Source organism: Corvus brachyrhynchos, unplaced genomic scaffold (assembly GCF_000691975.1).
Source record: "Corvus brachyrhynchos isolate BGI_N302 unplaced genomic scaffold, ASM69197v1 scaffold79, whole genome shotgun sequence".
Lineage (NCBI taxonomy): Eukaryota > Metazoa > Chordata > Aves > Passeriformes > Corvidae > Corvus > Corvus brachyrhynchos.
In genome coordinates this window covers 397,902-420,625 of record NW_008240023.1, presented here as the reverse complement: position 1 = coordinate 420,625, position 22,724 = coordinate 397,902, and the positions used below count along the sequence as shown (strand labels likewise).

Sequence of the window (22,724 nt, the reverse complement as noted above, 5' to 3'; positions counted from 1 at the left end):
AGGCAAAATGCTTTTTTCTGCTGCTCTGGAAGCTGTGACCCAGTCCGTGCTCTTTCACACACACTTGGTTATATTTAGTTTGTGCCAACCTAAATAAGTGTCAACCAGCTCTCCAGAAATGCGGGGAGCACAAAGGAGAACGGCCAGCAGCTAAATTGAGGCAGAACGAGAACACAATTAGACTTATTTTTATCCTTTTCTTTTAAAATCAGATCACAGACTATCTTACACTCAGCTCCAGCTTTCTCATGCAAATAAAAATGCCTGGTTTCAAGGAGCAGCAACTTTTAGATTTTGCAGACGAGGAGCAGCTGGCAGAGCTTGTGCTTGGAGTCTTTCCTGTCTCGGGTCCAATCTACTTTGGGCCAAAGCTGGAATAAAAAGCCAAGCCGACAATGGCAGCCCCCAGAAGGGAGCCCAGGGCTCTCTGGGAGAGCGTGCAAGCACGGTCAGGATGTGGCAGGATGGGCTCCACAATGGCCAGCACAGGGAGCAGCCTGGATTCGGGGTGTTCCGGAGGCAGGGAGCGCTGGGCACGGGAGCAAGCCTTCGGTACAGCTTGTCACCAAGGCCTGCGGGTGGGGAGGTTCTGCCCTCCACCAGGGACCCACCACCCACTCTCCTATTCAGGAGCTGAATTAGAGTCCCTGCACTGTTTGTGGAGATGCCCAGGCCTTGCAGCGCGTTCAAGCTCAGAGCACGCAACCACGGAACGGGGGACCCAAGCCCGCCAAGATCCCTCTTCTGCCTGACAGGTTCCTCCTCCCGAGGGACCGTGGCCATGGTGGAGCAGGACAGTGTCCCTCCTGCTGCAGAGACGGAGCACTGAGCAGCGGGGTGGGCAGGGTGCACGAGAGGACAGAGCAGGCAGGATGTTAATGTGCTTAGCTGATACACAGAGGGTTGAGGAATGTTTGGGTTCTGGAGTATCAGCACAGAATCATGGAATGGTTTGGGTTGGAAGGGACCCTAAGGCTCAGCCAGTCCCACCCCCCTGCCATGGGGACACCTTCCACTGTCCCAGGCTGCTCCGAGCCCTGTCCAACCTGGCCTTGGGCACTGCCAGGGATCCAGGGCAGCCACAGCTGCTCTGGGCACCCTGTGCCAGGGCCTGCCCACCCTTATACTAAAGAATTTCCTTCTAAATCATCTTCCCATGATCTGAGCTTAGGTTTCGAGGGGGCCAGCAGCAGAGCACCAAGGTGGTTTAGAGCTCGGCACTCCAGAAGCCAAGCTCTGGAGAGCACTGAATTGCTGCCTTCGTGATAAGGTACCAAGATGACCTCACGGTTTTGAGCACTTGAGACTGAAGTTGCACTGATAGATGATGTGTGGGGACAGAATTGCACAGACCTTTCAATTTCCCAGTTTTTCTCCCCTCTGTTCTGTTGCTCTAAGGGCTGTTTAATCTCATTTCATGTGGGTCACAGCATTTCCTGAATACCAATATCTATTAAAAGGCACCTGTGCTTTGCATTTGGCAAAACCTCAGCCGATCTGTTTTCCCTTTCCTATGGCAAAACCAAAATTAGCCAGCTTTGGACTGGAATCCACTAGAAAGCACTAAAATACCTCAAATTTTCTCTGTCTGCTCATCAAGGAGCAAGGAGTTTTTTCCTAATGCAAGCTCCTTAAATGTGGTATCTTGAAAACTCACGTTCCTTACGAGCACCTTCACCGAGTTCTTAAAAAGCATCACAGTAGAGCAGGACGTGCCAGCAGAAGTGTCCGGAATAGCAGCAGTGGCATCGAAATCATGAGAGGAATGTCTGAAAAGCCATTGAAGGGTTGCACTCAGACCCTGTCAAGGAGCTGGGTGGGACTCTGGAATCCGGCCCTCATTTGCAGATACGTTGTTTAATAGAAATGTAAGAAGTGAGTGCTGGCCCACTACTGACAAAAATAAAGTTTAGAATGTATTGGGATGAGAGGTCAGGGGAGTCAAAACCTCTGCAGCCCTGGAAATGTCTGTGTGTGTGACTGTAAAACACGGGCAGAAAGGAGAGCTACTTCCCTCCTCCAGGATCACTAGGCAAGATCAGGTCTGCGAAAGACCAGGAGGTTCCACAAGGGAAAAAAGGAAGAAAAAAGGCAGACTTCCCATTCTGAAACACAGCAGATCACAGAAAACCCATGGAAGCCTGGACTAGATCCAAGGGGATGTGTGTGCATCGTTGCACTGGGATTGGTTTAGGATGTTCACACTATGATCCGAGGAGATGAGGCACATGGACCTTGATTCATCCTTATCAGGAGCCTCTTATCGGGTGGCCTGCTGCACATTAAAGACTCGGTTATCAGCAGAGCCTTTGTCTTGGATCGGGACGAGGGGCAGGAGGTGTTCTGCTCATACCCAGAGCCCAAGGAGCAGCGATCATGTGGTGGGAAGTGTAGTGCTCCAAAACTGGGATGTGCTTCTGTGGAACTGGGGAGACAGAAGGTCTTTTTTCCCTTGCTTTTTTCCCCTGCTTCTCTGGTCAAGAGAATCGTAAATCCCAAAATGGTTTGGGTTGGAAGAGACCTTAAAGCCCATCCAGTGCCACCCCCTGCCACGGGCAGGGACACCTCCCACTGTCCCAGGCTGCTCCAAGCCCCAGTGTCCAGCCTGGCCTTGGACACTGCCAGGGATCCAGGGGCAGCCCCAGCTGCTCTGGGCACCCTGTGCCAGGGCCTGCCCACCCTCCCAGGGAACAATTCCTTCCTCATGTCTAATCCAAACCTATCCTACTTCAGTGAAAGCCATTCCCTGTGTCCTGTCCCTCCATCTTTTGTCCAAAGTCCCTCTCCCGCTCTCTTGGAGCCCCTTTAGACACTAAAATGGGCTCTAAGCTCTCTCCAGAGCCTTCTTCCTTCTCCAAGGTGAACACTCCCAGCTTGTCTCCTGTCTTATCTCTGGCACAAGAACACTTTTTATCACCTTGCTTTCGGTAAACCCAGACAGCTCTTTCAGGGGAGTTTACTTGTTAAATTATCCACAGTGCTACAGATGCTCAGCTCTTTATTTTGGTCATATATTTCAAAGAACAGTTTCTCCAGCAAACAGTGCAACAGCTGTGGCTGATAAAACTCCTGGGTGCCATCATTATCCTTTTTCCTGATAGAGACTGTCACAGATTTACCATCGAGTTTTGGCTCGGATGCTGGTGCTCTGCAGCCAGCCAAAAATAAAATGGAGCTGGGTAGCCTTCACATGACAGAAGAAGGATTCCCAAGGTTGGAAAACTCATGGAACTGCAATTACCAGACCAGAGGAAGGAGCTGTGTCCAACACAGGTACCAGAATCTAGTTTGGATGTGGCAGGGATCTGCAGTGATACATTCCCCCATGCTTGGCCACAGGGATCTTGCCACAGGACTGAGGATTTTGGAAGGTGGACTCCTGTGCCAACATGAAAGAAGTTCTCTGCAGATCTCTTACATATTCCCAAGCTGAATTCCTAGAGCATCCATCAGTTTGGGGTGCCTCAGTTACTGACTGTCTACGAATCCATCTCTGAAGTCACACTCCAAAAACCTCTCCTGAGGTTTCTCCTACAAAGTCAGACCTGGAAACCTCTCCAAAGGCATCCTTAGTCTTCAGCATGCAGCTGTACGGAGCGTGAGGTCACACCCTTGGCAGGATACATACCTGCAGCTCTCGGAATCGTGTGACAGCCAGGTGAAGTGCTGGTTTCTGGGATGCACACACCTGAGCGCCCGGAACGGGCACCAGGCCACCAGGGAACACGGGAGCTTCGCAGCTTCCCCTCGCTGCCAGCCTGGATGGGATTCAAACCAGCAGAGAAACCATCCCTGCTCCTGAGGCATCCCATCTTCCGTGGGCTTTAATGAGCCAGCGGGACAGCCCCCGCTGCAGAACAGCAGCCTGACAGTTGGGTTTGAAGGAGCATTTTTGCTCTCCTGGACTTGAGCCCAAAGTCCCGCTTGGAGTAACTCACATTCACGTCAGCAGAACAGCCCCAGCCAAACACAAAGTTCTCTCTTTTTGTTTTTTTCTTCCCCTTTAATTAAACTGTTATTCTCTCAAATCAAATGCAAGCATTCTCCTCATTCCAAACTCAGAAAGATCACAGGTGAATGCTGCCAGTGAAATTAAAAACTGTCTTGAGACAGCTTTGCTTTAAGCAGAAAGTTTTTTTTTTTTTTTTTTTTTTTTTTTTTGGATACCTCTTCACCGAGCCAACGGTTGGAACTGAAGTGGGGCAGGTTTTTAGACTGTCAAGTGCAGAAGATGTTTTCTGTCTGCATTCCTCCTTCAGAAGAGATAAACCAAGCCTAGAGAAATGAGGATGCTGCAGCTCCTCGTGTCGTGGAGGGGTGATCATGCCCAAAACACCCCGCTTGCCACAGGTGTTCCCTTCGTTCCCAGGGCCACCAGGAGCTTTGCTGGCAAAAACAAACCCTCCCTGTCACTGCTGCTTTGCTCATACCAGGTAGTGGCATTTCCAATGTTACTCATGCCCAGAAATCCCAGCGCCAGAAGGGCCACACTTACACCCAGCCCGGCTGCCTTCAGGTCACAAAAGAATCATTTATGTTGTAAAAGACATTTGGGATTGCTGAGTCCAGCTGCCAACCCAGCACCACCACCACGTTCTCCACCAAACCACATCCACGCAGTTGCTGAACACTTCCAAGACTGGTGACTCCACCACTGCCTTGGGCAGCCTGTGCCAACTCTTTGCGACCCTTCCCATGAAGGAATATTCCCTTAAATCCAGTCTAAACCTCCCCTGGCACAACTTGGGGCCGTTCCCTCTCCTCCTGTCCCTGTTCCCTGGGAACAGAGCCCGACCCCCACCTGGCTGCCCCCTCCTGTCAGGGAGTTGCAGAACCCTCAGCTCCCACCAGCCCTTAAAAAACCTCTCGTTACAACCCTCAGCAATTTATTTCCAGCCTGCCTGGGTGTTTTGCAGCGAGTGGGGTACAGAAACCCTGGAGACTGACAGAAAACAACAGAGTTAAAAGAATGGAGTGGAATTACCCATCCCCTGCGCATTAACTGGCTTCAGATGGTACCAGCTTGCTGTTGTTTTTTCTGCCTCTCTGGCAGGGAGTGTTTTATTTGCTTAGTAAAGTTTTCACATGCAGTATGTTGTTGCTGTTTTGTTTTGTTTCTGAAATCCCTTACCTATATATTTATTACAGACAGATATTATACCCTGGCAGTAAAGGAATGCTGCAAAGTGCTAGTTAACTTCTCAGAGCTGCCTGAATAATTCCATAAATACGAGGGGACTGAAATGACAACAATAAAGGGATCTGTACTTTGAACAATAAATATGAACTGGAGCTCTGCTTTGGATTTGAGGCATGCTGCAGCTAATAGGTATTCAGCTTGTGTGGGCCACTGACATTTAAATAAACACATGTGCAGTCCAAGGGGGTTGGCTGCAGAGCCTCTTGTCAATTGAATCCAGCCCTGGGAACACTGAGAGAGTGGTTCAGGACTGCAGGAATTCCACGCTGGGCTCTAGCCCTCGGTGGGATCTCTCCTGAGACCATAAGATGTCCTCCATGGGGGAAAAATAAAAGATGGGGGGGGACACACAATGGGAATGAGGAGAGGGGGGTGGAAACCCCCCCCAAAATATGTGGCTTCAAAGAAATGCTGAAAATATTTATAAGAAAAATGCCTGGCGGGCTGCCTGCTGCAGGCTGAAGGAGAGCTCAGCTCCTCAAGCTGAGATAGCTCAGCAACCTTAACACCATTCCTCCTGCACTCCCTCTGGAAAAAATCACCTCTAAACAGGGCTGTTTCACGTGAATTTGCAGAGCCAGGCTGGAGTGTACTCTGAAAATCCATTCGTGCTGGGAGAGGAGCAGGAGGGATCCTGGGACAACACCTCCGTGCAGCTCCTGGGGCCTGCAGAGCCAGCTTTGGTTACGGTGGCACCAGCTTTCCTGCAAAGGTAGCCCTAAAATCAAGGATTGTTTGGCAGCATCAGACACACAGGGAGGGACAGGTGTACGTGGTGCTCGTCCTCTGCATCTCACACCAAAACATCTGAGAGACCTTGAAGTGTCTCCAGCACTTGTTTTGTGTGATTCCCGTAAACCTTAAGCATTCGTAGCCCACATATTCTCCCTCAGTATTGCAGAAAACACAATTTCACATCCAGGTGTCACCTTTTCCCTCACCAGGGCAAACGAGGGATGACCCAGGAACAAGGAGGCATCAGCTCTGGGGCTGTCAGCTGCAGAAGGAGGGAAGTGTCCAGTTTAAAAAATAAAATTAAATAAAACCAACAACAAAAACAAATTTAAAAAAAAGCCAAAAAAAAATCCAAAGAAGAATGAATTGAGCTACTTATCACTGAGTTCAACACTGAGGCTGTACAACAACATTACAGATAATTAGAAAACTGGGATGGAAGGAAACCATTCTTTTGGTAGCTGGAATCGTGGCTCCTGGGGAATCCTTTGTGGCCACCAATGCGTGCAGAATGGGGGCAATTTACTTGATACCATGTTTCTCAAAAGCTCCCTCACTGGGGGCACCTTGGAAATTAATCTCCCCTGGGATTAGAAGGTTCTCAGGTGAATTCCAAACCAGTAGGAAACAGAAAGGGACAGGTAGGAATAAATGGTGATTTTTCATGGCAGAGGGAATCCCAGTGGAATCCCTGAGCAGTTTGGGCTGTGGCATGTGCTGTTCTCAGAGCCTAAAGGATCAGGAAAAGGGGTATTGGAGCAATTTGCAGAAGAAAAAAAAATAATGACTTAAAGCAGCAGAAATTGGTGAGAATTAGAAAAAAACTGCAAAGGACTGTGGGACATGGCAATAAAAGAGAGTCCCAGGTGCAGGAACACAAAACCAGGCTGAGTTCACCTCAGCCCCTCCCTCAGTATTCCCAAAGAAAGAGAGAATCCAAAGCAACCCTCAGTTCACTCCCAAGCAGCGAGCAAAGGAATGGACAGAGCACAAGGAATTCACAGAATTATGGAATGGTTTGGGCTGGAAGGGACCCTAAAATCATCCGGTGCCACCCCCTGCTATGGGCAGGGACGCCTTCCACTGTCCCAGGCTGCTCCAAGCCCTGTCCAGCCTGGCTTTGGGCACTGGCAGGGATCCAGGGGCAGCCACAGCCTCCCCATCCTCCCAGGGAACAATTCCTTCCCAATATCCCATCCAACCCTGCCATTTAGGCATGGATGTAACTTCCAAGGCATGCTGCTAGGGTAGGGAAAAGGATTTTTTTTTTTTCCCCCATGACTTCCTTGCTGGAGGACAGTCAGGGAGAGAAACTTGTGTGTTAAATGGTCTGGGAGACGGATAAAACAAACAATAAAGTCACTGGAATCAATCACTTCTCATTGACAAAGTCATTTGTGCCTTGTAAAGGAAATTAAAGATGAAATAATTGAACTTGTAAGCAGTCACCCTAAGCTATTCCTCTTCCCAAATTTTACATTTAAAAAAGGAGGGCACACAGATGGACAGGGACACAGCCCTGGAGAATCAGCATCATCCCCATAAAGGGAGGTTTTGCCTCACCAAACCGTGGTGGTCCTGTCAAGGAGTCGACACCTGGATTAGTTGTTCTGGTTTTCCTGGATTTCCAAAAACATTTCCAGTCTTTTTCACTGGGGGCTCTGAGGTGCCTTGGGATCAGAGGTTTTGGTCCTTGCCCATGGCTCAAGGAAGAGGGGACCAAAACCAGAGTCCCTGGCTGCACAGGGACCTGAAGGGAGAGAGGGAGAGCTCGTGTCAGCGCTCGGAGATGCGCAGAGCAGAAAACCAGCAGAGCACCTTGCCAAGCCCACGGCTGGGAGAGTGCAGAAAGCACGTCTGGGAAAGCAGCTCTCGGGGGAAGAGGCCCAGATCTCACTGGAAGCTTGGAAAAACCTGCCCTGAAGTGCAAGGCTGAAACAGCTCCTCTCGTCTCAGGCTGGAGAGGTGCTCTGACAAGGCCATCACAGCCAGCACTGGAGGAACTTTTAGCAAAAGAGGGGTCCTGGGTTTGGGAGAAGCAGGCTCAGGGACTCCCTGGGGCTGAGCTCAGGGAGGCTCTGTCTCTGCTCCAGGAGTGGAACACAGAGCCCTGCCCAACCACCCCAGACCAGTCTCAGCCCAAAAGAGAGATTTTGCTAAAAAGCCTGTTCCAGAGGACAGGCACTGTTTAAAAACCTGTGTCTTTTTGGGGCATCACAGCTTCCTGGACCGAGATCAGACTCTCTCCCATTCGAGTATGAAGTTCCCACAGGGGCTGGATTATTTTCCTTCCATGTTTTACCACACAACGCAATTCCTTCACTTGTCTGCAATGACCAGAGAGCTGGAATTATCTCAGCTAGGGGAACACTTCCCTCAAGAACTGAAGAGAGCCAAATAGCCCCAGGAGATCGTTTGAGTCCTGTGAGAAGCTGCTCTAATACCTGCAATACATTTTGGTGATCTACCGCTGCGCCTTGGGCTCTGCTTAAGGAGCTGACTCCTCGTGTTGGGGAGCATTATGGAGATTTGTTTGCACTCAGCTGAGTTATTGCCAACCAGAAGGCTCTGCTAGCAATCACAGGACTGTATTTCTTGGTGATGGAAAGGTGATAGCATTGCACTAACACCAAAACCAAGCCCTTTTGCTCTGATGGGATGATTGCTGTTATCAGGGAGCCCTGTGATCCCTGCCCACAGGATGAGATGCTGCTCTACAAACCACAGGATCCCAGAAATTAGAAGTAAGGCTATCCACCCTTGAGAGAATCGCTCCTTTCTATCCTCAGCAAGATAGCAAGCCAAATTTAATTCAAATCAGAATTTCCTCACAGAGTGGCTGCAGCTGAGTGCCTGTGGGAATTCAGGAAATTACACTGGAAGGGAGAAGGGCTTGAGAATTTGGGGACAAGGAATCAAATCAATCCCTTGTATGGGACTGAGACAAAACCAAGGAGCTGCAAGACTTTAACTTGACAGGCTGGGAGAGCTGGGGGTGCTCACCTGGAGAAGGGAAGGATCCAGGGAGATTTTGCAGGGCCTGAAGGGGCTCCAAGAGAGCTGCAGAGGGCCTGGGGATGAGGGATGGAGAGACAGGACACAGGGAATGGCTTCCCACTGCCAGAGGGCAGGGCTGGATGGGATCTTGGGAAGGAATTGTTCCCTGGGAGGGAGGCCCTGGCACAGGGTGCCCCTGGATCCCTGGCAGTGCCCAAGGCCAGGTTGGAAAATAATCCACCCCTCAGAGCTACAGGAGCTCCAAGGCAGAGAAACCTCTTTAAAAGCCGAAAGCTACAGAGCAGCACTTCACTCCCAGTTAATTGATTTCCAGGTTGGTTTTGGTTTTGTTTTTTTGGTTTCTTTTAAGAGGGATTCTCCTGTGATCGGTTATTCCTTGACAGTTCCCCGCTTTCCGTAGGAAACCGGGCTCCTTCAGCGGTCCCAGCCGGCTCGGCTGAGAAACAGCCTTTCCCTCACAAGTTAACTATAGGAGAGGGCTGAGGGCTGCTCAGCTCCTTCCTCAGGCAGCCTGCACGGCAGCCTTGGCCACAGGAGTCCCCTGTGCGGCCAGCACCGCTCTGGAAGTCAGGAAGAACAGAGGGATAAATCAGGGGATTCACACGGCAGCGGTGTCCTCCCCGCTCAGCTGAGCTGTTTAACCCGTAGCCACCAGCCCTGGCTGTTCTTTACCAGAGCTTCTGGCCACAAATACTTGTGACCTCAAAAAAAGAAAACATAAATTTATTTCTAGATTGCCCAAACAGCAGAAAATAGACACAACCTGTGCGTGTCCCGATGGACCTGGACCTCCCTGCTAAGAATAAAGAGATGGATTTCCTAAGATCTAAGATTCAATTTACTGCTGAGAACTCCCTCCCCCCAAAAAATTAATTAAAACTGCAGCGAGATACACTGATATCTAAAAATATGGGGGGTGGGGGGGAAATCAGATTCAGGATTAGCATTTTGGTTTTAGCAGCTCGGCACTGAATCCGTAGATTGTTAAAACTGCCAGCAATTGATTCTTTTATTACCAGCTACCTGCTGAGAGCTGCCTGTGTTGATGTTTCACTGACAGCAGAACACTTCCTACCCTGTTATTACCTGAAACCACTTGGAAAAATAACACATCCAGCAGGCTGCCATGAAGACATCCTGGAGATGGGAGCTGCCATCGGCGATGCTGACATTTCAGGGTGTGTTTAGGACACCACGTGGGGTTAAACCATCTGTAATGGTTTAAAACAAGCTCGGTTGATCAGGTCCGTGGTAGCTGCAGCACCTTCCAGCAGGTAATGGTGGTTTTTGTAAATAGATGGTAGAAATGGGGCCTTTATGAACACCCAGATCACACAATGCTGCTGTCTTCCATCACGAAATGGTTGGGGTTGGAAGCAACCTTAAAATCCATCTCATTCCACGCCCCTGCCATGGGCAGGGACACCTTGCACTATCCCAGGCCGCTCCAAGCCCCGTCCAGCCTGGCCTTGGACACTGCCAGGGATGTTGCCACAGCCTCTTACTGGCACTTCTCAGCTGGTTATTCCAGCTGCAATCAAAACCCCCCTGCGACATCCCCAGGAAATTGTCACAGCCAAGCACACTTTGCTGTGAGCCCGATATAAACTCTCTCCATCTGACCAGCCGGGTTGCCTTCCCCAGTTCCAACAGCAGCCTTAAATAAACCCACTCTTCCACAGTGAGGACAGCAGCTGCTTCACAGGCAGCTAGAAATTTTGCTGTGGTTCTCAGGAGAGAAGGCAGGAGTCCCTGGAAAGACCAAGGGAAGCAGAAGCTGAACTGTGTTGAGAAGATGTCGGTGGCAGAGGGTTTCTCCCCGCTCTTTGTAGTGCCTCCAAAACACCCTGATGGTGTCAATTTTTCTCCTTTTGTTGCCCCCCCTGTCACAAACACCAATCCCTGCCTTCCCACCCAGCCCCTCGCCATCAGCAGAGATGAAACAAACATCTGGGCTGCCCCTGCCAAGGGCAGTGCCAAACCCACCGCTGCCCGCGCCCTGCCTCAGGGGCAGCATTGGCACAGCCAGCAACAGAGGGAGCTTGGCTTTTTGCGTGTCCGACCAACAGAACGGCTATTTAAAAATACCCTTGGCAAGGGGGTGGCAGAGAGGGCCTGAAAATACACATCAAAGTACCTAAAACCTGCAGGGACCCACCGAGACATCGGGGGAGAGGGTTTAGTGCTCCAGACAGCAAAGAAGGACACATTGTGAGAGCTGCATGGAAAGGAAAGCGCTGCCTTTTCAGAGGGCAGCCAGAAATGGAGTTTCATTTCAGGGAGTTTGGGTAGGTTTGGGGTCTGGATTTTCCTTTTGTGACCTTCTTTGTGGAAGGGGAGGCAGGCAAGTGCCAGGGTTGAGCCAGGGTGGGCTCGAGGATAAGCAGCTTGCCCAGCAGCAGAGGAAGTAGACACTGGGACCCTTCCCTCCTCTCTGCCCAACAGGCAGCCAGGAGTAGAAAAGCAGGGAGAAAGCAGGTAGGCATCCAGGGAAACCTCCTTGGGCTCCTTGTTGCCAAACTGAGCCCACAAAACATCTCCGTATCAGCACAAGAGGGTTCCTGCCCCAACCCCGTCAGAATCCCCATTTGCCTGAAGGGTTTCTCACGAGGTGATCCAGCAGAGGCTGTCTCCACAGGTCCCTGGAGGCATCCCAGCCCCAGATGGATCTTCAGGATGCCCTTCTCCCCAAGAGCACACCAGTTCTGGCTGTGAAAACACGCTGCGTTAGGTTAAAGGTTGGACTCGGTCCCGGGAGCCTTTTCCAACCTGAACCATTCTGTGGTTCTACAAAGAGCGGTCCATGAAGGTTCTGCTCCTCTTTTCCACACCTGTAAGTCCTGGGGGCTAAAGGACCAGAAGAAAAGAGCAGCAGAGAGAGCCCAGTTCCCCAGAATTGCCACAAAAGCTGCAGGAGGGTGTGAGCACGAAGTAGACACAGAAGTGGCTACAAGCAAGAGTGGGATGGAAAGCAGTATTTTCCAAAGGGAATGGGGCGGGATGCCATCGCCAGGGTTATACACCTGAGGCAGCCCATGTGGTGAGAATAGCCTGGGGTGGGCTGCAGGGGTGCTGGGCTTTACTGGGCCCATGGTGGGAAGGGGATTAGCAAGACAGAAACACTCAAAGATAACTCTGTGCAACAATTCCTTTGGAGCTGGGGGCTTTGGGGTAGAATTCCTGCAAACAGAGAAAGCCATGGACACCTAGAGGTGTCCCAGCTCTAGAGGAATGCCTCGAAATAGGGTGGGAGAACAAGGTAAAGAGCAGCCCTCAGGTTGAAGGGTCAGGGCACAGAGCGAGCCACGTGGATGTGGCGCTTGGGGACACGGATTAGTGGGGGACAATGTTCTTAGAGGGCTTTCCCAACCTTACTGATGCTGTGTGGAAGGAGGGCAGCGCCTCAGCTGGAGCCAGCACCGTGTTTTCAGTGCTGGAACTCCTGGGAAACAGGGCCCGACCTGAAGGTGTCCACGGAGTGCAGAGGAGATCCAGCCCCAGGTGCGCTGCCAGAGGGTTTGATCGAGGCCAAGGCTGGGAGCGCAGGAGCCCAGAGAATGTTTGTGGTTTGATGCAGGACAGGGAGAAGCCACCACTTACCTGGCAATAAGGGATAACAGAGCGCTGCATGTGGTCCCACGAGCTTCCCTGACAGCAACCACACGCAAACGAGCTGGAAACCGGCTCAAACACCGCAGGAAATGAGGAGCTGCGAGATCCAGCAGAGACACGAGCCTGGAGATGATGACTTTCCGTGCTCCACGCTGCCCGTTCCCACTCTGCTGAGGAACTGACTGGGGGACTACAGGCAGGGTCATCCCACACTCTCCCCTCTGTTTCCTCAGCAGAGCTCTTGGATCACCTGCCCATGATCCAAGGCTGATGGAGGATGATCCCACCATCCCTCCTTAGGCCCAGATCCCCGTGAACTTGAGGAGAGAAACAAGGACTGATGTCTTTCAAAGGGAAGTGCTGCCCTGTTGAACAGTGGATTGCATGATCTGAACCAGAAGCAAAAGATCTCCTCTCATCCCACTCCAGGCCCATAATTTTATAGGGCCAGCACCACAGGGAAGAGCTCGAGGTCGCACAGGGAAATCATGCACATGCAGGAAGGCAAGAGCAGGGCAGAAAAACAATTTAAAAGAAAAAAGAAAAAAGAAAAAAAGAAAAAAACCCAAGTGGCAGTGGTTAATTATTCAGTGTTTCAGCTACTTTCCCCTCAGAAAAGAGGAACTCCTGGGGCTGGAGAACACTCTAAGGAGCAGGCCTGATCCTCTCAGTGCCATGGGAAGCCTCTGGAGCCCAGCATCTGATTCCAGTTCATTTATTCAGCATGGAGGCTCCCAGGTGGGTCCCTGTCCCCTGTTCTGTTTCTGGGGCAGGCAGGAGGTGCACAAATCCTGGAGATCAGCATTCCCCACCTCCTGTCCCTCATATCAGTGGGACCATCACCTCCACCCTGTCCAGCCTAAGCACATCCATCTTTCACAGGCAGGATCGTGCACTTCCACTCCTCAAGGGCCCTGAGACTGGCTTCCCATTAAGGGAAGGGGAGCCCTCCAGTCTGGGATACGCTGCTGAGGACCATTGCACAGCCAAAAGATGAGTTATTGAACTCAGCCTCTCAGGCTGGCATCACCAGGAGCTGTGCAGCACGTGGAAGCCCCTTTCCCATCCTTCCAGCACCGGCTAGAAGCGGAGGAGAGCCACAAGCCACCCGCACCAGGCTGGCATGGCTTGGGGTCCGCTGCTCCAGAAAGAGCCTGGTGGCATGAGGGACACCAAAGCCACACTTGCAGCAGCCCCATGAGACAGAGAACCTGGGAAGGGATGGGGATGCTTTGGCACCCCTTGGCTGGAGGGAAAACAGCTCTGAAAACTGCGTGCCCGGAGCAGTTTTCCCTCTCTCCTCCACCCCCTTCTTTCTGGGAGCAGAGCTGGGTTTATTCATCCCCTCTCCATTGATGCTGGCGTGCGTCACCGGCTGCACGGGTGTGGGAGGTGCAAGCGTGCCTCAGTCAAATCCCAGCCTTTCAGCTTAATAACACCTCAGGGGCACAGAGAAAAACAGCAGGGGAAATAAATGATCCAACAATATCAGCTGAAAAGGAAGGGGGAGAAAAAAAAAAAACAACAAAAAACCCCACCCCAAAACCTCCGCAGCAGGAGGTGAAGGAAAAACAACGCCTGGAAAAAAAATACATCAATAAATAATTGAATCTCATTTTCTTTTGCACGAGGCAGATAAATCTCAGAATGGTTGGGGTTGGGAGGGAGCTGAAAGCTCATCCTGTTCTACCCCCTGCTACAGGCAGGGACACCTCCCACTGTCCCAGGCTGCTCCAAGCCCCAGTGTCCAGCCTGGCCTTGGACACTGCCAGGGATCCAGGGGCAGCCCCAGCTGCTCTGGGCACCCTGTGCCAGGGCCTGCCCACCCTCCCAGGGAAGGATTCCTTCCTAAAAAAGCGATTTGTTAAGGATAGATGGTTGATGGTAGGACCCTGGACCAGGGATGCTGAGCACAGGACAAGGGGATTGGGCTGCACCAGTCCTGGGGGAAGGTCAGTGCCACCTCACCCCACTCCACCAAACCCCAGAGAGCTGGGCAGGATGGCACTTAAACCAAACAAGCCACGTAGCCAGCACCGACCACGGGCACTGGGGCTTTGGGGAGCTCCTTTTAGGAGGAGGGTTGGACACCTGGGAAGAGGCTGAACCGAGAGCTGGGCAACATCAGCGTGGCAGCCCCCAGCCCTGGCAGCACCCACCCCCACAGGCACCTCCAAAGGCAGACTCTCTGCCCCAGGGAATCCTTAGGGTTGGAAACAACCTCCAAGGTCGTCAAGTCTGACTTCCAGCCAAGGACCACCATGCCCACTAAACTGCAGAGCACCACATCCACTCATTTTTGAGCACTTCCAAGGACGGTGACTCCACCAGCACTGCCCTGGGCAGCCTGCAGCACGCTTGCTCCCTGACTGTATCCCCTGGAGAGCTGACACACCAGCCCAGGCATGGGAATCAGGCAGACACGTATTATCCAGGTGAGGGTGAGAGGAGGCATTTTGTCTGCTCGGTGGTTCCAAGCAGCTCCAGCAGATCCCACGGATGTGATGATGGCTGCACTACTGCCAGGGACATCCCGCTGGGCTTGCAGAACCTGACACCTTCCCACTCCACAGTGGAACCAGCCATTCACCTCGTGGTGAACACCCCAAAAATGCAAGTGGCTTGCACCGCAGGAGAGGGAATACAGCGAGTGGAGGACAGCAGACATATCCCATGGGATGAGGGAGAGGATGCCGGCTCCCACACACACAGGATTCCTTTAGAGCCGGGTAACAGTGCCCATCCCCAGACAAGGAGTCTTACACCTGAGTGGCCTCAAGAGGAGCAGCACAGACCCACATCCCCAGCTGGGGAGGCAGGAAAGCTGGCAGGAGCCCATTCATCCCATTACAGTGAACTTTCCCAGGTATTCAGCCACAGGGAAAGCTGTGCTTCGAGAACAGCACTTAGCAGGGAAGCACAGACCTCATGGAGGTCACCAAACACCTCCACAGCACGACTCTGCTCGCTTTGCCACTGCCCTCAGCTCCCAGCAGCGCTGGCTCCGCAGCCTGGGCTCGTGGGTCGCTATCCCTGCTGCCACTGGGATGTTGTGGGCTGCCAAAACCACTCCAAAGCAGAGCCTGGGCAGCAAGCAGAGCCCGAGGCCGGCTCAGGGCTGCCGGGGTGCTGCCACCCCTCCCGTAGCCGTCCACGTGCCGCCGGGCGCTGGCTGCTCCGGCACAAGCCGCCCGTGCCGCGCGGCCCACGCTCCGGCAGGCAGATGATGTTTTTCTGAATGCATCCCCATCTATAATGAGACATTACTCACAAGCTGCAGAATAAAATAGAATAATAGCATCTCTCGGCGTTAGTCATGCTTTAAATGCGTACCTTTCAGAGCAGGAGGGGATTTGATAGGATAATCTTCCAAGAGACACGTAGGAAGCGTTCATTGAGGGACACGGGCCCGTTGGCAAATTACAGCTTGCTGCTCCTCGTGCTGCTGCGCTGAATGATGCTGTCAGGGGGGGACCAAACGTGGGGCAGGGGGGCCCACAAGCCCCTGGAGAGAGGTTTGGGGCAAGACAACAGGATCTGGGAGTTTTACCAGCTCCAGGTGCCGCAATTCTTTCGGCTCCCGCTGCCGGGCCGTGCCTGCCCACAGCCGCACAAGGGCTTTTTCTTCCCTTTGCCCTGCTCTCCGACTGCAGCATCCTCAGTGGATGTGTTCCCTACCCAAACAAACCCTGTGTGGCTGGAGGAGAACACGAGCTGCTGCAGAAGAATAAACTCGTTTTGCACACGTGGAACCAGGCCCCAAACCTCTTCGAGCAAGGAATGCTGCAGCCTCCCGCAGGCCCCGCGGCTGGGATGCCTTACCAGAAGGGGCCGGGAGCACTGCAGGGACACTGATTCGGCTGGGAGAACGCAGCTTTGTCCCAAAACCACTTCTCTCCCACATCTGTTTGGATGACCCCCTGGTAAAAGGCAGGAACCAGCTTACTGGGAAAGCCCAGCATGCTGAGGGCTGCCCTTCGGGGAGCCCAGCGAGACAAACTGGCTCAGCACCGGCACGGCTGCGCTCTGTTTGGGAAAGCTCATCGCAGGATCCCAGCGCTGCGACGAACAACTCATCCCTCGTTTCTTTACCCGCGTTTGAGGCACGCTAAAGGCTGCCAAGCAATCTTTCCTGGGTGCTTGAGGAGATGGAGAGGAAATTTGGTTCCCAGTCAGAGGCTCTTAACCAATTTCAGCCGCGGCGCAGCGCGAGAGAGGAGCGATTTCACACAGCGGTGCGGTGGCGTTCCTGCAGCCTCCTGCCGGCCCCAGAGAGGCAGCTGTGAGGGATGAACAAACACAGCACAGGGGCTGGGATAAGGCCCAAAGCCTCATGTCCTGCCCCAGGGAAGAGCCCCTGCACCCTGGCTAAGGGGGGTTTGTTCTTAGTGGCTGCCAGCCCCGGGTCAACGCGGTGGGGCCAGGACTGGTGGGGGTGTTCAGGCAGCTCTCACCCTTCAGAAAGGGTGAGAAAACACAGGCAGGCTCCAGGAAAGCAAAAACTCACCCTGTGCCCTTCCCCAGGGGCTTCTTGTATAAAAAAAACCCCAAAGAACAAAAGCACCAAAAAAACCCCAAAATAGGGTAGAAAAAAGCGAAAAGGGAAGGGAAGGAGTCACACAAGGATGTTGCAGTTCTCCCAGTGAGGACCAATTCCTCGGTCACGGGTAAGATGTGAGCAAGCCTGCACACCTGTGGGGCAGGGGATGAGCTTTGGGGGCCTCCCAAAGCCCCAGAGGGGGATTAAAGCCACCCTGTCTTCACATGGTGGACCCATAAAAACACATGGTGCCCAACTCAGGTCCCTCCTGAGCCTCCAGTGGTGCCTCAAATCACCCCAAAGAAGCAAAAAGCTCCATTTTGCTATGGCAGCACTACACCTGTTACAACACCGGTGCAAAGATTTCGACCAGCAAAACCCAAAATACTCCCTCTCCTTTTCTTTTGCACCCAGATAGCAAATTAATTTGGAGGAGCAGCAGCTAATTGGTGCCACAGAGAATTTAACAGCAGCAACGATGACCCCTGCACACCTCCCTGGTCTCTGCAGGCACATCAGGCCCCGGTCCCTGCTGCAGGAAGCAGGTGGGAGAGCAACAACTTCCCCTTTAAAGTAAAGCAGGGTGAAAAGCAAAAAAATGGAAAGAGTACCCTGCACGTTTCCAAGCATGAGACTCCCATACAAATGGTCCCCGCAATGTTTAAACCATTTGGGCTCCTTCCTTATGCTGTTTCTAAGTTTGAAGAATGCCTGCTGGGGATGATTAATATTCCTCCTCCTACACTTACCCGTTACTCCTGACAGCAAAAATTAAAACAGGAGCTTCTCTTCATTCAACCCCAGCCCACAGGAACGTGGCTACACGGGGAGAAGCTGCTAATAAAAAAGGGGGAAGGTTTGTAAATCTGCTGCATTCGCGGGCGGGAGAGGTGTGGCTCTCATTCAGCATCCCTGGTGGATGAAAGTTCCCTCACCTCCTCCCGACGGGACGCTCGGCACGGGCGCCGCTCAGACGGCTTTCGGGGGCAAAGCAGCAGCAGGCAGCACCTCCATCCAGGTCCCTGGCACGGCAGGGATGCCCGCGGGATCACTCCAGCCTGGCTCGCACCAGTTGCTATGGGCACTGCTGCCTAGGAGCAGCCGGCAGCACAGGGAATAGAGAGGAGCCATCCCGGAGCCTCCCAAGCCCAGCTTCTCGTCATGCTGCACGTTCTGCCCTCAGCTCCGCTGCTCCTGCGCCTTCTGAGTCGCCTTTCACCAGTGAAGAAAGCCTCGTCCCCACCAAAGGCCCGCTCGGACAGGGGGAGAAGGGGGCACGGCAGCCGGCATCACCCACGGAGCAGCCCCACCCTCTGCACCCACCCCTGCGAGTGGCATCCCGTGGGATGCAGGACAGACATTCAGAGCTGGGCGTTTCCCCATGATCCTGGAACAGCTTGGGGCGGAGCAGGCCTTTAAAGTTGCCCTAGTCCAAGCCCCAGTGACACAGGAGGCTGACCTGGACTGCTGGACTGCACCTCAGTGACACTGGAGCAGCTTTGCCACCCTGGATCTGGTTTCAGAGGAGGTTGTTCTGCACGTGGGGCGGCCTTGACCCGGCACTACCACAAGAACCTCACGGGCTTCACCTCAAACGCGTTCAAAACCCATCAAAGACTCTCCAAGGTTGTCCAGCGTCCTAAAATTGAGCGTTACAGGTCCTCCCTGCCATGCTCAGATGTGTTCTGCTCATCACCTGCAGGCAGGGAACCCCAGGTCAAAGCCCTCAGCTCCCTACAAAAGTGTTTCCCCATCAACTTGGCCCGTTTTGGGGGGCAGGGATAGGGGTTTGCCTTTCCTCGGTCCTCCTTGCACGGAGGACTGGGGAAGTCAGTTTTCCCCCCATGCTTCACCATGTGGCTTGGCTGCAGCAGACCTCCAAAGAGCAGAGGACAGAGTTAACTCTGAGTCTGGAAAGCTTCAAGGGACATCGTGCAAGAGACACTTACACAACCCTAATGAGCCAGAGACGTCCTCAAGGAAAAAAAAACCTCCAAGAAACCATGTTAATTGCAGCCCTTTCCCTTCAATTAGCTTCCCTCCATTTAAAAGCAGGAACGAGAGATCAGAAATTCCAGGCAAGCCTGAGAAAACTGGTGTTCCACAGCAGCCTGAGCTTGGGATGCAAGCAGGACTCACCCACCAGCCTCTGCTGTGCTTCTCCACCCATTTTATTTTCCCCCAAGCACATTTTTAAGACCCTTGAAAGCCTCCGTGGTTGTACCACAAAGCATAACCTCCCTAGGGAGAAAGGGCAGGGCAAGATTCCTCATCAGGAGCGGTTCGATAGGACAAGGAGTAATGGGCTGCATGTGAAGGAGGGGAAATTGAGGTTAGAGATGGGGAAGGAATTGTTCCCTGGGAGGGTGGGCAGGCCCTGGCACAGGGTGCCCAGAGCAGCTGTGGCTGCCCCTGGATCCCTGGCAGTGCCCAAGGCCAGGCTGGACACTGGGGCTGGGAGCACCCTGGGATAATGGGAGGTGTCCCTGCCCTTGGCAGGGGGTGGAGTGGGATGGGCTTTGAGGTCCCTTCCAACCCCAGCCATTCCACGATTCCAAGCGCGGTGCCCCGGGAAGGAGGAGATTCCCCAGCCCGATCACCCCCGTGGCATTTGGACGCCCTCAGACTCCAGAGGTCTTTAACAAATCGAGTTAATCGGTGCCTCACACAGAGCACCTTCATGGGGCGGGCGCAGAGACAGCGAGGAACAACGGCGTTCCTCTTTAATGAGGATAAAGATCAAAATGAAGTCAATTAAGTCTGCCGCTGGTGACATTTGTCTGAGCGCATGAAAATCGGTATAAGCTGAGGCAAGACAGGTTGGTTTGAACTCCGTGGGCAGGATTATTTCTCTTTTTTCTTCCCCCCCCCTCCCCCCGCCCCCCCGCTCCTTTCAAAATTAGTTTTTCATGATGCATTTCGATTTTGTTTCCCTGCCTTGCTGGTAGGTTCAGGGGACATGTGGGACAGATTCCACTCGACAGTTTGTAAACAGCTGACGTGGGAGGGAGAGGGCACTCGAGTTATTGGAATTGTTTTCATTCAAAAAATTCTGTAAATTAATTCCTCCCCCAAGCGCCTGCTCTAAACAGCGCGGAGCCGCGTTCCTCCCCTCCGAGCGGCGCACGCAGACAGATGTGCCTTCTGTTCCCTCGCAAACATCAAGGCTGCCGCGCTCGCCGCGCAAATGTCAAGGTGCTAATTAGTTGTAGCAGGAGTCAGGCGAGGACAAGGCGCAGCGCGGCGAGAAGGAGCTTTCCAAGGCTCCTCCGAGCAGCCTCCGAGCCGGCGGCAGGGACAGGAGTGGGAATTGGGGCTGAGGGGCGCGGGATGCCCGAGGAGGAGCACCCACAGGCTCACGCACTGACGGACCTCTGTGAGCAGCGACAAGGGACGTGCATGTCCCGTCAGAGCCAGCACGACTCTGGTGATGATCCCTGTGTGTCCCTTCCCGCTCAGGATGTTCAGTGATTCCACATCAACCCGGCCCGCCCTGAGTTCATAATCTCCGTTCCTGCCCTAAACACCGGCCCCTTGTTCTCCACCTGGCACCAACAAATTGGATGTTTCCTCCTCTCCCTCAGGGGAGCCGGAGTTGCTACACCCATCACACTTCCATCGATACTTTCCCCTCCCCATTCCCCTCCTGCCGTTACCACACTGGAATATTTTAAGCCTCAGCACAGGGATGTCACTTAAGCCCTCTTTGTTCAGACGGTACCTGCTGACCACCTAATTATAGAGTGATTACCACGCGGTAATTACGCGGTAAGCACCGTTTCCGAGCGAGCGAACGCTGCTCTCTGCCTCCCCTTCCCCGGGGCAGCTCCTCCCAGCCCGGCCGCACGCAGTCCCTTGCCACAGCCCCTGGTTACCCCGCTGTTTAATTCACCTCTGGCGCTCCCCAAACTCCCGTCTGGGAAGCGAGCGACAGCGGAGGTGACACCAGGGAGGTGCCCGGCCGCAGAGCCACGGCCCCCCGGTACCAGCACCCGCCTGGTACCCCTGGGGAAGAACACCCAGCCACCGCCAGAGCACAGTCCCTTTCCTCCGGGCATCAGAGCCCTCCTTTCCCAGACCGGCGGCAGTGAGTAGTAATTAAATCTTATTTCTCGCTACTATTGCTTCCCCTGCCTCTGTGAGCAGCTGTCTCCCGGCTCTCTCGCGCGTTTGGAGCTTGCTGGAAGCATCCCTGGATTGCCCTTCCTGCTCTCCAGTTCCCAAGGACTCCCTTCTGCATTTCCCTGCAGGAAGCACAGAAAGCGCTGCCTCCTCCGCTGACTCATAATCCTCTCCTCAAACATACAGATTATTTAAACATAAGCGGGGATTTCATGCCGGGTTTCGGAATGCCGGGGGCTGGAGAGTATTAAAATCCACCATTTTATCCTCGGCACGCCCAGCCCCAACACCCAGAAGCAGAACCACGGTGCTGGGCACTGGAGGAACAACCCAGCCCAGAGATGGAGCCCAGCGCCTTCCCCTCAGTGGGAAAACACAGACATGGCAGCTCAGCCAGCTCCTAGAAGCAAACCCCAAATCCCTCGTGGCACTGGGCTGTAGGGTCGCCTCTCTGACACCAAAAACCCCCTGTAGCCTGCTGAGGTTGTACCGTGGTGGCCCAGGGCTGAGCTTGCTCTTTCCTCTCCTTGGCCTCCTGGAAGTCTCAAGAAAGCCACGTTTCAGCCACACCCGTCAGCAGGCAGCAGCACAGGGATCCAGAGTCCAGACCCCAAAGAAATGAGCTAATGGGAATGCAAAAAACGAAAGAAAAAGCACTGGGATATCCCCAGTTATAAGAGCCAGGCAGGCGCTGTCTGCCACCGAGCAGCAAACACTCCCCACTGCGCTCCCCAAACCTCACTCTCCCTGTGAGGCCCATCAGCCCATCTCCACCTCCCTCCCCAGCTGCTCCTGTCTTTCCCAGGAAGATATTCCCCTCCTACCATCCCAAAAACCCCAGCTGGGCTCCTTACCTGGCTCATGCAGCTCCAGCAGCCCTGCGGCCAACACAGCCCCCTGCGCTGCCACGCAGCACCTCCCCAAGGCCTCGCTGCAGCCCTGCCCTTCCTTTTAAACCTTTATTCAACAGTTTTTAATTGCCACTCGATTACAGCCTGGGTCAGTAATGAGGCACCTAATTAACCCCTTCCAGGCAGGAGCGAGGTGGGATGTGCTCACCCTCCTGCTTGGGGTGAGCACCCCAAGCCTGCAGTGCCTCCTCGCTGGTGGTGTCACAGCTGTCAGAGCCCGTGTGCCCCATGGCGTGGCACGATTTTAGAGTGAAAAGAAGGGAAAAGCATCGGGGAATCTGCAGCCAGGCCCTGCTGCTCTCTGTGGCCACCATCGCTCATCCCCGAGCTACTCTGCTCCAGCACCATCCTCTCCTTTCCCTGGGAATTTTCCCCGGGCAGGTCTTCCCACAACTAGGCGTGAAAAGCCTTGGTAAAAAGTCTCCTCCTCACATGTGCCCTCAGTCCCCCTTTATTCCGTTTCTGCCCTCCTTTGATTCCACCCATTAGCCCACCGCGGGGAAGCTGCATTCCTTCCCTGGGAGAGGGACGATGTTTATTGCTGACTCTGTGCTTGCCACCTCTATTTCCTCTGCTGCTGTTTCCT

General features: G+C 53.4%; 1 long non-coding RNA gene across 1 annotated transcript in view; it reads right to left on the bottom strand.

Annotated features, from left to right (window-relative positions):
* Positions 1 to 14,137, bottom strand: part of LOC108448941 — a 17,487-nt gene extending 3,350 nt beyond the window's left edge. Inside the window, exon 1 of the long non-coding RNA XR_001865038.1 lies at positions 12,554 to 14,137. This is a non-coding gene — a long non-coding RNA (uncharacterized LOC108448941). The remainder of the gene's footprint in view (positions 1 to 12,553) is intronic.
* Between the last annotated feature and the right edge of the window lie 8,587 nt (positions 14,138 to 22,724).